The sequence below is a fragment of the Pituophis catenifer genome, unplaced genomic scaffold (assembly GCF_029215685.1).
Source record: "Pituophis catenifer annectens isolate HBS135680 unplaced genomic scaffold, rPitCat1.0.hap2 SCAF_2, whole genome shotgun sequence".
In the NCBI taxonomy this organism is placed as follows: Eukaryota; Metazoa; Chordata; class Lepidosauria; order Squamata; family Colubridae; genus Pituophis; species Pituophis catenifer.
In genome coordinates this window covers 67,717,463-67,734,712 of record NW_027256882.1, presented here as the reverse complement: position 1 = coordinate 67,734,712, position 17,250 = coordinate 67,717,463, and positions in this window count along the sequence as shown.

Sequence of the window (17,250 nt, the reverse complement as noted above, 5' to 3'; positions counted from 1 at the left end):
TTCACTGGTTGATTGCTTTAAATAACATTGATTTCTGTGGTTTTAAAACAAGGTACTATAATGAATAAAATTCAAAGGTGTTTCACAAATTCTGGATACCTCAGACAATCAGTGCTTGTTACTTTTGCCTTGCTTTTGAAGATACAGTACAACACAAAAGTTGGAACATTAACTCAGGGTTGGGCTCAGATCAATACTGTAGAACTTGATGTAAATTTGATTGCTCAATGCTTTAAAGACGTATGTGTTATTTTTGGCTATATACTTATACCCACCCAGCAAAGGACAACTACCTTCTGCCTTCCCCGATGGGTTCCATTTTCTCACTGCTTTTTATGAACAGAATATATCTAAAATACAGGTATATTCAGAAGTGGGCATCATATACTGGAACATACTGGAACTAAAAACATGAGCGTGCATGTGTGTGGTATCGAAAAACCAGCAAATATATAGGACGTGATAGAACTAGGGTGGATGGGCGGGGCCAGCTGCTGGTCGGAACTACTGGTTCGCCCGATCTGGCAGCAGCCAACCACTGGGTATATTCTGATACGTATATATACCAGTAGATATATATCTACAGCACATATATGTATAGTACTGTACAAATGATAAATGTAAGCAATATCTAACATTCCCACATGAAATAATTAAAATCTACATGCTAAAAGAAAACAAAATAAAAAAACAGGATATAAGAGGAAAATTAAAGCAAAAAAGCAATATGATGTAGTAAAACAAGCATTTTTCTACTTGTGTATTGAAAGTAAACGAGGTTTCTCATTTTTTTAAAAAAACACATAACCACCCATTTTACAACAACTCTGTGCAGCTTGCAACCAATAAAACAGTACAAAATTCAACAACAATAAAATTAAAACAAGAAAAACCTGGAGCCATACCCACAGTTTTTCTAATGCTAATTCCACACACTCATCCCACCCTGGCCTCTCCCTATCCCAACTCCTAGGGAAAGAGCCAGTTTCGGCACTTTCACAATACAGCATCAGATTTACTTAACTTTCTTAGTTTCTCATTGTAAATTTTAATTTGTTGTCTCCTGGTCATTCTTGTTGCCTTTCTTTGTACAGCAATGTTCCAGTTTCCTTCAAGTTGCCTTAAAACTCAGTGCTTAAAATTGAACACAGCACCTCAGAGCAAGTCACTGTGGAATTATCTTTTTGCAGTAACTACTACTGATGCACCTACAGCCCTGCTACTTGTACATGGATATTGTATTGAAAGGCAGGTGCATATGGGGATCAAGTAGTGAAGGGGGCCAGTGTGAGTAGCCTTCATCAGGCTTCTTACAATCTTTAAGGAGTCATAACTGGGTAGTAGTTAATAATTCTTGTTTTAGTATATTGAGATGGAATGACAGAATAATGACAGAATGGTCTAGAGTTTTAGTATGAGTATGCAAATGTCCTGTTCAGGCTTTTGGGATAATCCGGTTAAACTTTCCATGAGAGCTTATTCTCCAAACCATCCTATTTGCCTTGTTACTATCTAGGAATTTCGCCTTTTCACTTTCCCTTTACAGATCCCCTTGACTGAACACTAGATGGTGCTGCTTGCTTTGGTCACAGCAAATGTGCACACCGCTTGATGGTTATCATAAACTAACACACTGAATAAGTATTTTCATTTTATCTAATAATTAAGAACCAGTTAGATAGATTGTGAGTTCTAGTCTCTCCTCAGGCATGAAAGCCAGCCGGGTGACTTTAGGCCAGTTACTTTCTCTCAATCCAACTCACCTCACAGGGTAGTTGTGAGGAAAATAGGAGGAGGAAGGAGTGTTACATATGTGGTTACCCTCTTGAATTATTTACAAAAATTATAAAGGATGTGTCTGTATCTGCCACAATATGCAGCCTTGAGTGGAAAGTTGTAACATTCTGTGCAATAATGCTTAACGAACACACTGCTTTTTGGTCACTAAATACTAATCGCTTTCCCAAGAAAGATATAATGAATAACCTTAAAACTTTATGTTTTTTTTAATGCTATACTGCCTGGAATAGTATTACTGTAAACATTCCCAGTTGTGGATAAGTAGCTGGAGAAGTAAATGAAGAAACACAAGGGATTGCTAGAGAGGGTGAAGACTTTTGCCAGCAAATGTCATGGCTCATACTTTTTGGAGGATATTACTGAAATGCATCAGGAATACAAAACAGTATGTAGGAAGGATTGGCTTTGAACTTTGCAGGGAAGAATGGTGTCTTGCAATATAAATGTTTTCTGTGGACTTTCAACTGTTTTACCTAATATCACTCTTTGAGTGTAGAAAAGGGAAAGGAGTATTTTGGCTCTATTATTCCCCAACCTGGGGTTTGAGTGGAGTCAATGATGGCATCAATTCTGATATAAGAAAGGTCTCTTTAGTTTAAATTGTGACATAAGCACCTACGGTATTCAAAAATTTGCTACATCACTCCTGGTATTTTTAAGTGACCTTCTTTCCTGCCTCTTCACAGAAAATAAACCTGTCCCTTTGTGTTCCATGTACTTGAGTGGTGGGATGCAACCAGTTTAACAACCAATTCAGTGAGCGTGCGCTTCAATGTTCAAAATACAGTAATTTGAAGCTCAGCTGCTTACCTTCTAAGGCAGCCCCGGTAAGTAGAACAGCAGAGGTGTGGAAATCAGCTGTGCCGTGCAAATCAGCTGAGCCAGAAAGAAGGAAACAAAGGACAGGATAGGGCGGGGCCAGTGGGCAGGGACAGCTGATCGTTGGCGCTACTGGTTCACCCGAGCTGGTCTGGACTGGCTGAATATCACTTCTGAAGTACTTGCTCTAGAGGCCAACCTTGGCAACTTTAAGACGTGTGGACTTCAGTTCCCAGAATTCCCTAGCCAGCATGACAACTGTTAGTTATGGTGATGAAAAAATAACTTTACAAACCAATTCTCACATTTACAATGTTCACAGGTCCATAAAGCAAAGGAAAGTTGAAGAAAGATCATAAGCACAGCTGATAGTTTCATTTAGTGACTACTTCACCTAACAACTGGGTTGCCAGTCCCAATTGTGGTTCCTGTATGTCAGGAAAGGTTTTCTTATTGTTTTAAGGTTTAACAGATTAACAGATTCACAGAGTTGGAAGGGACCTTGTAGGTCATTTAGTCCAACCCCCTGCCCAAGCAGGAGACCCTCCTACACCATTTCTGACAGATGGCAGTCTAGTCTCTTCTTGAAAGCCTCCAGTGATAAAGCTTCCACAACTTCCGAAGGCAACTTCTGTTCCATTGGTTGATTGTTCTGTCAGAAAATTTCTCCTTATTTCTAGGTTGAATCTCCTTGATCAGTTTCCTTTGTCTTAATCAGGTTGTCTTAGCAACTTTTGCTGCATCTCAAGTCTAGGAAATCTATCCTGCCTGCCAATGGTTTATCATAACAGATTTCTCAAAGCAAATCCCTGCATTTGAGTTCCATGGCTTTACCTTTTTATGCTTTTCATTTGGCAGTTTTGCCTACTGCTGCAAGAAACTCCTCTCCATGCTGCTAAAACCCAGGATTGGACTTGCTGCTTACTAGACTAAATTGGTATTCCATAGAAGGCAGTCCTATTGCAGTGTTCCCTACTGAATTGCCCTGTGGGGATAAATTAAGCTGCTGCTATTTGTACAATGTAGCAGAACAGATCATGGATTTCCATCTCAAAGACCATAGCTGTCTTATCTGATTAGGATTCAATGAACCTTTGAAAAGTAAGCAAAAATTTGATGCACATCTTCCTGAATTTTTCTCAACATTTTAGCCAAGGGCTAGCACTGTGCTTGTTGGCTATATATATATATATATATATATATATATATATATATATATATATATATTATGTAAGGCAATTGATGCAACATCTCTGACAGTATCTCAGTTCTCATCAAGAGGCAAAAATTTATCTAGAAAATGCATCTGCAATGAATGTTTATCGGTTATCTCTGGTATCCTTTATGGGCATTGTACTGATCTAGAGAAATAAGCTTTACATTCACATTAAAAAGATTCTGAAAGCGAATTTATCTGAAAGGTACATTGTTACCCCCCCAACACTCACCCACTAACTTATTTTTTTTTAATGGAGAGTTTATATTTGTAAATTGCCTGAGAATGCAGCAATCAAGGCAAATGAGTTTGTGTTCACTGAATCTTTAGGATGAGGAATCTTCCAAAAATTCTAGTAAATAAGATACAGCTAGATTTTCTCATGCCCGCAGAGAAAAGAAGTCTATTTTCAAGTTTTTTAAAGTTTTAGCTCTTCAGAATTGACTACAGTAATAAAATCTTATTCTGAATTTTGATGCTGCCACAGGTCCTGTTAGGCCTAGATATACAACATTATATTGAAAATGTGTTGATATATAAGCTGTCAGTTACTTTTAGTTGAAAAAAATACACCTTAATATTAGTTTAGGATAGTCACCAGAGCCAATTGTAGAGTAATAATTGTGTTAGTGTCAAAGGGGGAAAATGAGTTTCAATTACTCTTTGGCTATAAAACTCAAATTGAGTGACCATAGGACAGTAACTCCTATCTTTAAGGAAGTTCCAGATAGGACATATGAGAGACACATAATATTGTATATAAATATAGATGGTCATAAAGGCATAAATTTTGCAGGCAGAGAGACAGTAAATATAAAAAGTCTTGGCATAAATTTCTGGCAACATCAGCAAAAAGAATTGATGATAAGATTGTTACCATGCACTTAAAAGTTTTGAATCAAGTAACTATAGGACATAAGTATTAACTATACAGAAATTGGAACAATAATCCCCAGACAGATCAGGGGTGATTCAGAGTCCTATTGTGGCGTCATGGGCTTCTCAGTGCCTATATCTAATATTGAGCTAGAGATACAGCTTGTATATATAGCTTGGAATTCATGACAAGGCTACATTTGGCTGATCCCCAACTTATAATGCTAGCAGACTTCAATTTCCATGCCTTGAAGTGCTGCTTCAGGAGATCTCAGTATTCATGGCCTTCCTTGCAATCATGACCTTATTGCGGGTAATCTGCAATTCATTTCACAACAGGCACAAGACTTTATCTCATCTGCAGTTGGTCTACAATCTCAAAATGGAGGAATTCTTTGCCATGGTCAGATCACTCCCCAATTCACCTGAGGCTAGTGCCTGTTTCAAAACCCTGTAGGGTAAGAAGACTCATTAAGTCTTATGGATCTAAATGAATTTCCAAGCTCTGGGAGGTAGTCCCACTATGGGCCTGATAGAATTGTGGACCATGATATGTTTAGACTCTAGAGTGCTTGATGAGGTTGTCCTCAAATGGCATTTTCCTGTTTGCCAATTCTAAGGGGATAATTGAGCAAATAAAATGACAAAAGAGATTGTGTAGGATGATTCTTCCTGTTGGTTAGCTAGAGTCAGTAAGATCTTCCCACAGACTGTTGGGAGATTTGAGGGCAATATTTCACTAATAAAATTCCTCAAATTCACTCATATTCAGACTCACATGAGCAGGATCTTTGGAGATTATATAAAAGATAAAGTCTTGTGATATTATCTGGGATAAGGTTTCATCCTGGGGATACCAAGGAGATAGATAGCATCAAGGGCAAGATAATTATCTGCTGTTTTGCACACCAGAAGAACTTGTCTTGAAACTACCTAGAATTTGCCAAAAATGAAAAACACACTGTTCAACTAGTAGGAAACACAATATTTGTGGGTGTGTTGAGATTATAATTTATAACTATCCTTGGCATGGCCTTTGTCTTTTGAAGAAATTTATGTACTTACTCATCCATGTTATACAGCCCAGGGTTTTGTCTGCAGAAAAAAAAAATAAAGTCCTGTAAAAGAAGACATTAGCAGAACATGGCCTAGTTTTCTTCAGAGCTATGATATTGCGGGTGCCACACTCAGCACAGAGCCTCATTTAGATTCTTGGAAGCAATCTTTGCATATTCCAAAACAGTGGTTAGTAAAACCCTTGGGAGTCATGTTTACAAAAATCAATTAACCCTTGAATCCCTCATTCAGATAGAAAGCAAGTGCTATTAATCCCATAGGTATGCCAACATACTCCGGTGTTCAGAATGCTGATGAAAATTGGAACAATACTCAAGTAGTTTAGACTCATGGGGAAATTTAATGCTATTATAAGTTTGTGTCCCTAACCAGACTCTGTACAAACATCCAAATACCCTTATCTTATTCTGCAAATTGTACACAATAAGTATGTGCAATTAAGTCAGGTTTGATTTCTGGTGACTGATTGGTCAGATGTCATCTACCTCTAGTAATAATAAGAATATGTTTCAGTCGATTATAATGTGATGATAATAACACTTCAGTTGGTTGTAATATAATAATAAAGCTTCATTTGGTTCAAAATGCAGCAGCTTGCATAGAGCTGCATTGGTTACTGGTTTGCTTCCAGGTACAATTCAAGGTGCTGGCTATCACCTTTAAAGCCCTACATGGCTTGGGGGCCAGGTTATTTGAAGGATCACATCTCCCCTTTTACATCTACTCAGCCCAACAGGGCAGGAAAACAAGTGTGCTGTTGGGACCATCTTTTGGGAAGTACATGTAGTGGGACAAAGGAAAAGAGCCTTCTCTGTAGTGGCTCCCTCTCTTCTTAATAATATTATTCTGTCAGAGGTAAGAATGGGCCCACTTTGATACTTTTATGGAAGGACCAGAAATGGTGGTTCTATCAAAGGGCCTGGATTGTTTCCTATGGAGATCGATATGATATGGAGCTGATGAACTGGCTGGTGTGTTTGTGTGGTTGTCGCTTCAGGAGGTGAGTGGGTGTGGTGGAGTGTTTATGAGTTCTTATATTGCGAAATTTTAATGCTGAAGATGCCAGGAGTCATAGTGTGTGATTTGGGCAACCATATAAATTTGTGAAATAAATAAATAATCAAATTTATATGCACCTGATTGACAGCCACTCTCGGTGGTTTACTAATTGTTAAAAATGTTTTTAAAAAATTAAAATAGCACATAAAACAGAAAAGAAACTATGTGACAAAGAAAGCAAACTCAGACTAGGGAAAGGAAGAAAAGGAACATCAACCATTCTCCCCAAAGATCTGCAGTTCTTCCAAGGATAGTCCAGCAAGTGTTCGATCCTGTCTTATCCACCGAATTTACTGTTTTCCCTTTTTCCCCTTCTTTCAACCTGGCCATTTTTTTTCCTAGTTCATCTTCTCAGATCACATGCCCAAAGAATTAGAATACAGGTAGTCCTCAACTTACAACAGTTCGTTTAGTGATGGTTCAAAGTTACAACGGCACTGAAAAAAAGTGACTTATGATATTTTTTTGCACTTATGACTGTTGCAGCTTCCCTATGGTCATGGGATCAAAATTCCAATGCTTGGCAACGGACTCATATTTATAACAGTTACAGTATCCTGGGGTCATATTTTGTAACCTTCTGACAAGCAAAGTCAATGGAGAAGCCAGATTCACTTAACAACTGGCTTATTAAATTAACTGCACTGACTCACTTAACGACTGTGGAAAGAAAGGTGATAAAATGGGGCAAAAGTCACTTAACTGTCTCAGTTAGCAAACAGAAATTTTGAGCTCACTTATGGTCGTAAGTTGAGGACTACCTGTAATACAGTTATGGCTAACCTTTTTGTTGCCAAGTGCGAAAAGCGTGTGCGCACCCATAATGCAATGCGTGCGTGACCCCCCTAGTGCCCTGCCCCCCCTGCACATGCATGCACAATCCCCGCATGATCCCGCCCCCATGGATGCACATGTGACCCGCTGCATGCACCCCACCCCTGCACATGCGTATGCAATCCCCCACATGCACCCCACCCCCCGCACATGCGCAAGGTTCTCCCCCCCCACATGCGCAGCAGAGACCCAAAAACCAGCTGGCCGGCGGGAAGTGCACGCACATGCGTGGTGGAGCTCAGCTGGAGCGACAGCTCATGTGCCCGCAGAGAGGGCTTCGCATGCCACCTGTGGCACGCGTGCCATAGGTTCACCATCACGGCTGTAATATATATAGTTCACCTTCTTTTTCTTAAGGGCTGACCAGGAAGATAAATGTGTTACTTTATATTGTGCCTTCATGTATTAGGTTTTATATACACTATCATCTACAGCAGGGGTCAACAAACTATGGCCTGTGAGGAAATCCAGCTCATCATCACCTGTTTCTTTGTAACACACAAGCTAAGCAGGCAGCAGATCACCATACTCAAACTTCAGCTGAGCACGCAGGGCTAGGGCAGAGGACATGTGGTGCATGCCACATTTCTAGGGGGTCACAGTCTGTATACAACACAGTTTAGATTAATAAACAGTACAGACAGTAATCAACTTTCTTCCAGCTAACATTTACTATGAGAAGGATCACAGAGGTAAATGAAGGTCAGAACACCTCTGATCTACAGATTAAGGTCCTGGTGAATAACCATGAAAAAACTTGGTTTTTCCTGGAGAAATCCTGCTAATCAAACAAGATGATGACCTTTATACCTGCTCAAAGTAGTGGAGTTAGATACTGCTGGTTGTCCATTTCTTCTCTTTCCTACTATCTTTCTCAGCATTATGGACATCTTAAGGCAGTTGGGTCTTTCCATACAGTGTCTAAAATATGATAATTTGAACTGGCCATTTGTGCCTTAAGTGGTTTGTAAAATAATAGAATAGAATAGAATTGATTTTTTTTATTGCCCAAGTGTGATTGGACATACAAGGAATTTGTCTTGGTGCATATGTTCTCAGTGTACATAGAAGAAAAGATACATTCATCAAGAATCATAAGGTACAACACTTAATAATAGTCATAGGGTACAAATAAGCAATCAGGAAACAATATCAATATCAACCGGTTATAAGTGAAGGATCACCAGTACTCTTAAACAATCCTACTATAAGTATACATTTTTCTACAGTCTTCCTAACTTTTACAAATGTTTATCAGTAATGCAAACTTTCCCGTTTTTGGTTTGAATGAATTTCTCAAGGTAAAATTATAGAGCTTTTCTCTGATTTTCTGGTTTTCTGAAATGATATATTTCTCTGAAGTGGTCTGCAGGATTAATGTTCGGTTTGGTGCCATTTTTAACCAGACTTGCCACTTGCAAGAATATTCTCTTTTCCATGCTAAATCTTTTGATCATAGTGTTACAATAACATCCCATCTCAAAAACAGGAAGATGTTTTTCTTGCCAAATATTGTACTAGTTTTGAAATATCTTTGAGAAAACTTACTATAATAACGCTATTACGTTATTATATTACAGCATGTGAAGAATATGAAGGTGGGTTTTTAACAAATGAGGAAATTACTTTTATAATAATATAGAAGTAAGACCTTGTGAGATTTTAAGCAATTACTATTGAGATTATTTTACATTTAGATTTATCAGGAAATAATCCAGAATTAGTCATTTTATTTTAAGCTTTGCATATTTTAGTGATGACCTCTCTGTGCAAAAATTTTGAGTTTTCAGAAGATGAAGGAATTAAATAGAGTCCAATGGAAGACTCTTACTGTTTGTTAATATTGTAGTAACTTTGAGTGTTTGCTCTGAGTTATTTTGCAGTGCCTAGTTTAATCCACAAGATGGCAATATTGAATAAAGTTCGCAAAAAACAATGAGAGCTTCTTTAAGATTGAGTGGGCTTGGTTGCCTTGAAATGCAAGGCAAAACTCATGCAAGATATGCGGGTTACAACTTCTATCCAATATATTTCAAATATAGCTTTGGAATTCACCCTAGGTTGTGTAGGAGGTGAATGAAAGCTCCAGTATGAAAAACATGAATGGAATCCAGTTTCAGCTGCATTCTGAAATCCTTGGTGGCAACCTCAAGTACTGTGGCATGGCTATTGTTCCAGGCTACTCACATGTCAGTCCCACTGAATGTGGCTATTGCTGCCACCACTGCTAGAATTTATGACAGACTCTTTCAGTTGGTCTCAAGAGAGAAAACTAAACATAGTTTCAGGAAGGTAGCAGGCGAAGTCAGAACAAATGGATTCTGGTTACAATGAGGCTTTGTTTGTGTGTGTTTTCCAACTGTATCACTTCCCACATGTAAAATAAATGCCTTCAGTGAGAAATTCAAATTATTCATTGAATCTGACGATTCTTTGTCCCTTCAGATGAATCATTTCCCAATCTCCTGAGAGTTGCTGGCCTGGATTGGGCACCTATACAAGTGTCCTAGGATTGGTCTAATGTTGTTAGATTTCCCTTCAATATTTAGGACAAGAAATTAGTGTTGGGACTTTGTGGAAATTACTCATATGGCTGGGTAGTTTGTCAGTTAGTATATTAGACCACGGTAACCCATGTTCTCTCAGCCCTGAAAGCTCACAAGGTTATTTTGAGTCAATCTCCTTTCTCCCATCCAGTGGTGGGTTTCTACCAGTTCGTCCCGGTTCGGGAGAATCGGTAGCAGCGGCGGTGGGAGGCTCCGCCCACCCACCCGGACGTCATCATGGACACTCTGCACATATGCAGAAGGGCCGCACGCAAGCAAAGCGTGCGCATGCGCTCACAGCTCCAAACCGGTAGCAAAGGTAAGTGAAAACCACTACTGAGTCCATCCTACACCACACAACTTCTCTTCTGAGGAAAAAGTGGGAAATTAAGTTCTATATACAATTTCCTTAATATAACAAACAAGCATCTGTTCCCAGAGTCTTACATTTAGGAGGGTGAAGGGCAGAGAATTTGGGGGAAGGGAGTAAAGCCTGAAAGCCAGCTGAGGAAGAGAGAAAAGAGAAGGCTGTGGGAAGGTAGTGAGGGGAAAAAAAGAGAATGGAGAAGAAAATCAGTAAACAGAGAAATAAACAGAGTAAACAAAGTAAAAAGGGTAGGAAGTACTGCCACCATCACCCCCTTGCACCCCAGAAACCATTAGATGAGAGGCTAGCAAAGGCTGCTGGCCAACCTATGCATAAAATGATCTGGGGGTTTGGAAAAAAAAAAAAGCCCGATTACACGATTAGCCCGATTATTTTGGAAGGGAAGCAGCTGAAGGGCTACCATCTTGAAGGCATTCTTCTGGCTACTTCTGCCTCTTCTGGATATTATACCCAGAGTCCACAGTATCAAAAAGTTTCCTGGTGGCATAAATTTATCCAGATATCAGGTGGGGAATGTTGGGCCAAACCAGGACCATATCTTGAAATTAAGTCTCCCAGCTAATTGTGACCCAGAGCCAGACTAAACAGTTAAGCGCACTTGCTGCAAACTTGTTAGTAATAAAATAACATACTGTTTTGAGGCTTTGCTGTGCTACCTGATGTTATGCCACATACAATAATTTTTTTGTCTGCATGTTTACTTCGCTTAATAGCTAACTGTATTTACTCTTTCAATCTGCTAATCCGGATCCATAGTACAGAATTTAGAAAGCTCTGTTTCAACTGTTTCCAAGTTAAATATGTGTACATTCATTTCTTTAATGTAGCAAGTTAGCAAGTTAATAGGCTTATCCTTGTGTAATATTATTTCAGTCCTATCCAGTCCTTTATTTTTATTTTTGCAGTGTAACACATTATTTTGCATAAACTCCAGAAATAATTATTTGCTGCAATTGATTATAGTTCTTACATTTCAAATTAATAAACTGAAATCTGGACAAGATTTAAATTACTTCTCAGCAAGTCTTATAGCTGAAAGAAAGACCCCTTTTGGATGTTTTAAATAACTCAGCTCTTTATTACTTTGTTTATTTTTTTCTACTGTCACACTTAGGAGTGTAGATGCCTCTGGAATGATCTGCATCCTGTTTTGAAAGGGTAACGTTTAAGACCTGAGCAAGGATAGCCTACTAATGGCCACTGGCTCACATACAGACAGAATAACAGAGTTGGAGGTCATCTAGTCCAAGCGCCTGCTTAATCAGGAGATTAAACATTTCAGAGAAATGATTGTCCAATCTTTTCTTAAAAACCTCCTTTACAGATTAACAGATTTGTAAGGGACCTTGTAGGTCATCTAGTCCAATCCCCCACCCAAGCAGATCCTACACCATTTTTGACAGACAGCAGTCTAGTCTCTTTTTGAAAGCTTCCAGTGATGAAGCTCCCACAACTTCTGAAGGCAACTTCTGTTCCATTGGTTCCATTGGCTCTCGCTGTCAGAAAATTTATCTTTATTTCCAGATTGAACCTCTTTTTGTTCAGTTTCCATCCATTATTCCTTGTCTGGCCTTCAGGTGCTTTGGAGAACAGCTTGACCCCCTCGTCTCTGTGGCAGCCCCTCAAATATTGGAATACTGCTATTATGTCTCCCCTGGTCCTTCTTTTCACTAGACTAGCCATGCCCAGTTCCTGCAACAGTTCATCGTATGTTTTAGCCTCCAGTCCCCTGATCATCTTGGTTGCTCTTCTCTGCACTCTTTCTAGAGTCTCAACATCTTTTTTTATAGTGATGGAGTGATGGAGTATCCACAACTTCTGAAGGCATGCCGTTCCACTGATTAATTGTTCTAACAGTCAGGAAATGTCTCCTTAGTTCCAGTTTGTTTCTCTCCTTCATTAATTTCCATCCATTGATTTTTGTTCTTCCTTTAGGTGCTTTAGAGTACAGGTTGGCTTCCTCTTCTATGTCAGTCCTTTAGATATTGGGAAACTGCTATCATGTCTCCCTCCGCATCTTTTTTATATCATGGTGACCAAACCTAGATGTAGAAACACTCAGTTTGAGTTGACGGGATTTGATTTGACCAGATTACTGATAAGAAGCTGTGAGACTTATTCCAACAGCAAAAGAAATCATGCTGAAAGGCCAAAACAGACAGAATTAATATTTTGTTTTATCAGTCAATCACAGAGTTAAGGTGCGAGATGATTTTCTGATTTACCTTCTTGGTGAAACATTGTATTTGACCGGTGGAGTCATTCTCTCCACAGAGGCTGGTTTCCAATTTTCAAGTACATTTTATATAATTGAGGAAGACAAAGGGCCTTCCTAACAACTTACAATCAAAAGACTCAGGTCTTCTCTCTAACAATCCTCTCTGCAATGAAATTGAATGTGTGCCGAACCCCAAGATTTTATCCAAGCTGGCAATGAGTAACTGCTTTAACTAAATTGACAGCACATACTTCACGTAGAATTCTCTCTGTGTAAATGTTGTCTTCTTTTCTGAGTTTCTGAGTTTCTTTTTCCTAGTAAAGTTTTTACATCTAAAGAGCTGGCTTCGTTGCTTCAATAAGAAACTCATCATAAAACCTTCCGTGTGTGCAAGACAGAACAGTCGTGTATTTACGAGCAGACCCAGTTTTTGTTAAATTCTGTGTTTTCTGAGCTTTGAGAAGGAAAACACAAAGCCCTTTCTTTTCCATTTTCTCTAGACCTGAGTTAAAGGGAGAAGTGTTAAGGACTCTCTGGCTAGGTAGATTAAGAGGTTTAGCCTGACTGGGAGCAGCTTATCATAATGGTGAAGCTTAAATGATCCCTTGCAGAGTGCAAAACAGATCAATGTTCAGCATTTTAAAAAAGTTAACTATAAGATCATATACAAAACTGTTGCTTATTACTGGAGTGGTGTATGATTTTATGAGATAAAGATGGGTAATCTTAGGGATACTGCTACAGTATTAGCTTTGGGGAATCAAAGTCTATAATATGTGACTCTAATCAGAGGTGGATTTCAGCAGGTTCTGACCAGTTCTGGAGAACCGGTAGCGGAAATTTTGAGTAGTTCAGAGAATTGGTAGTAAAAATTCTGACAGGCCCCGCCCCCATCTATTCTCTGCCTCCCGAGTTCCAGCTGATTGGGAAGAAATGGGGATTTTGCAGTATCCTTCCCCTGGAGTGGGGAGGAAATGGAGATTTTACAGTATCCTTTCCCTGCCACGCTCACCAAGTGACACCCACCAAGTGATGCCACGCCCACAGAACCAGTAGTAAAAATTTTTGAAACCCACCACTGATTCTAATGAATGCAAACTGAGCATATGAAATCAGGGGCGGGTTTCAAAACTGGTCACTACCAGTTTGCTTGTGGGTGCGCTTGCGCGCAATGCTTCTGCACATGCACACATGCACAATGCTTCTGTGCATGCACAGAAGCGTCCGAGCGGGTGGGCAGAGCCTCCTGCCACCACCACTACCAGTTTGCCCAATCCATGGCGAACTGGTAGCAACCCACCACTGTGTGAAATGGGTTTCAATTTTTTTAAAAAAGTAATAAATACATTTTAGAACTGACTACAATTTTTGGTGTTTCTTCCTGAAAATGATGGAAACACGCCATTTCCATATGGAACAGAATTATAATCTGGATGTAAATAAGTAAGCAGGAAAAAAATATTTAAAGCTGTGGTTGTCCATGGCTACTATAAGGAGATCTCAAAAACAAAACCCCAAAAAACAAGCCTCACATATCTCAGGAGACTTATAAAATATTTTTCCGCAGACTTGTGATTGTTTAGAGTTTTATGTTTCCACAATAAATTAGACAATGTTCCTGAATCTTTAAACTTAGAAGGCTAGGGGGGAAAAAAAATCAGAAATTCTGGCTCCGTCTGTCATTATTGTCACTCTAGATATTCATGGAATGATAAACACAATTGTTTAATATTGTGTTAAATGATCTTGGTTTCCAAAAAAGGAACTCTTTTGTTCTGCCAAACTTTGCAGACTTAGTATCTTTGTTTTTAAGTTCAGCCTTCACTGTACATTTTAATCTATTAGAAAAGAATGTTCTCCTTAAATCCCATTTAAAAGTTCTTCAAAAGGAGCTTGAACTTTCAATGTACTTTGAAGGTGTCATTTTTCTATGTTTCTGTTGGAAATGGTGTAGAATATCATCAAAGAAAATGAAAATGACTCAAGATTTGAGGCCTCATTTCAGAAAATAAAGGGCATTTAGCCAGTTTCTTTATCCCAGCATGATAGGAGACAGTTGTAAGACTTTGCAGGTGTGCTTCCAAAACAAAGAAAGTATCTTATGAGCCAAATAATAGGTGGAGTTAAGGAGGAGAATGCTGTGAATCAGCCAAAACAAAATATGCTGGAAATCAGCCAAAACAATGGAAAATGCTGGTAATCAGCCAAATAAAAGGGGGAGTTAAGGAGGATAATATGCTGAAAACTCAGCCAAAATATGCTATGCTGGAAATCAGCCAAATAATAGGTGGAGTAATGGAGGAGAATGAGGAGAATATATTGAAGAATAATTATTAATAAGGGGTGAAAAAGAAAATGTTGGGTGATAATTAAAATGAAATGGTAAATTTTGAGATTTCTGTGTAAAAGTTTAAGAACATGATAGGATAGATTGGATTTAGAAAACGAGAAAAATAGAAATTTTGATTAAAATTGAAATAAGAATTGAGTTGTATTCACTTGGAAATTAAGATTTGTGGTGGTAAAATTGTAAGGTAAATATATAGATTAATAGAATTGATTGTCTTTGTGTTTAATGTTGATGCTAAAAGGAGCAAGGGATAAAAAATTTAGATAAAGTGGTATTGAATTTTGATTTATAATTGAATTTATAATTGAATATAAAAAGGAGTTTTGCCTTAGTAGGAGATTAGGATGTATGATGAGATAATAGAAACATTTATTAAGATGTTGGAATTTATGTTAAAATTGTGTGTTTTTCATTTGTTAAATTTGTGACCGGACCAAGACTTCGTTCTTGAAAAAAAAAATATTTTTTATGTTTATGGTGGAAAAAGAAATAAAAAATTCTTTACAAAAAAAAAAAAGAGCTTGAACTTTCAGTGTACTTTTAAGGTGTCATTTTTCTATGTTTCTATTGGAAATGGTGTAGAATATCATCAAAGAAAATGAAAATGACTCGAGATTTGAGGCCTCATTTCAGAAAATAAAGGGCATTTAGCCAGTTTCTTTATCCCAGCATGATAGGAGACAGTTGTAAGACTTTGCAGGTGTGCTTCCAAAACAAAGAAAGTATCTTACGAGGGGGAAATGCCAACATTATCAAGTAGAACTTATGATAGAAAATGCTTTCCTTATATTCCTTAATTAGTGTTCATTCTTTTAAGGTATTTGGAAAATTTTACAGAGCGATGATACCAAAGGGAGGAGGCAAGAATGGAAGAACAGCAATATTTGCAACATGACGGAGATGAAAGAAAGATATTCAAACTTCATAAATGTGGCCAGATAGATATGGTAATTCTGCTTTCATTTGCGGTATTTAACTTCTAGAGTATTGAAACAGTCCGTACCTTCTCTTTTGTTAAAGCTGGTGGGAATTGCAGACTAGCTTCTTGACCTGATTTATATTATCAAAGATGGGATAAGATCTAGTAGCATTCAGAATATGTGACAATTTGCAATACGCTGGCAGTGATTTTTAATTATGGAACTTACACTTTGATCTTTCTAGCAATTGTGAGGGCATCTGTAATTCTCTGAATGTTCTTAAACTACAGTACATTCCCCTTCATCCCTAAGCAGGGGTGGGCTGCTGCGGGTTCGCAGGGGTTCGGGAGAACCTCTAGCTAAGATTCTATGCAGTTTGGAGAACCCCCAAATCCTATTCCTGGTTGGTCCCATCCACCTACCCCACCTCTCCCAGGAGTCCCCACACTGCCCATTTTGGATGCAGGTAAGTGCAGGACACATGCGGAGGCTCGGGGAGGGTGAAAAACGGGCCTACTGGAAGTTCAAGAAAAATGGGCCTGTTTTGGTCTCCAGAGGGCCTCCGGAGCCTGGGGAGGCCATTTTCGCCCTCCTGGAGGCTCGAGGAAAACCTCCGAAGCCTGGGGAGGGCAAAAATGCCCCCCCACCGCCATGGTGCAGGAGGCTGACTAGGCCATGCCCACCATGGCCACGCCTACCCAGCAACCGGGCAGAGAAACCCTTGCTAAAATTTTTGAAGCACACCCCTGTCTCTAAGTAGTAGTGATGAAATCTGAAGTTCTTTGGGATGGGGAAAAGTCAGTCTCCTCTCCTTCTATCCAGTTTTTTACAGGAGTCTTTTCCAACATTCCAAATTCATGAAAAATCAGATCACAGTCTATATATCTTAATTTCCTATTAGTCAAATATACATGTTAAAATAAATTAATCACAGTGTAGGAAAATAAATCTGAATGAATTGGAGCACCACTTTCTCCATTCCACTCAGGTGGCACCAGCGGTCATGAATGTCCTCTTCTCGATGAGGCATGCATTGCCTCCAAGTTCAAGAACCATTTGACTTACAGAATTCTGACCTCCAGATATTGCTTAAACAGACAGTGATGTGTTTACTTTGTGATTCCCTCTCTATACCTGGAAAGAATAG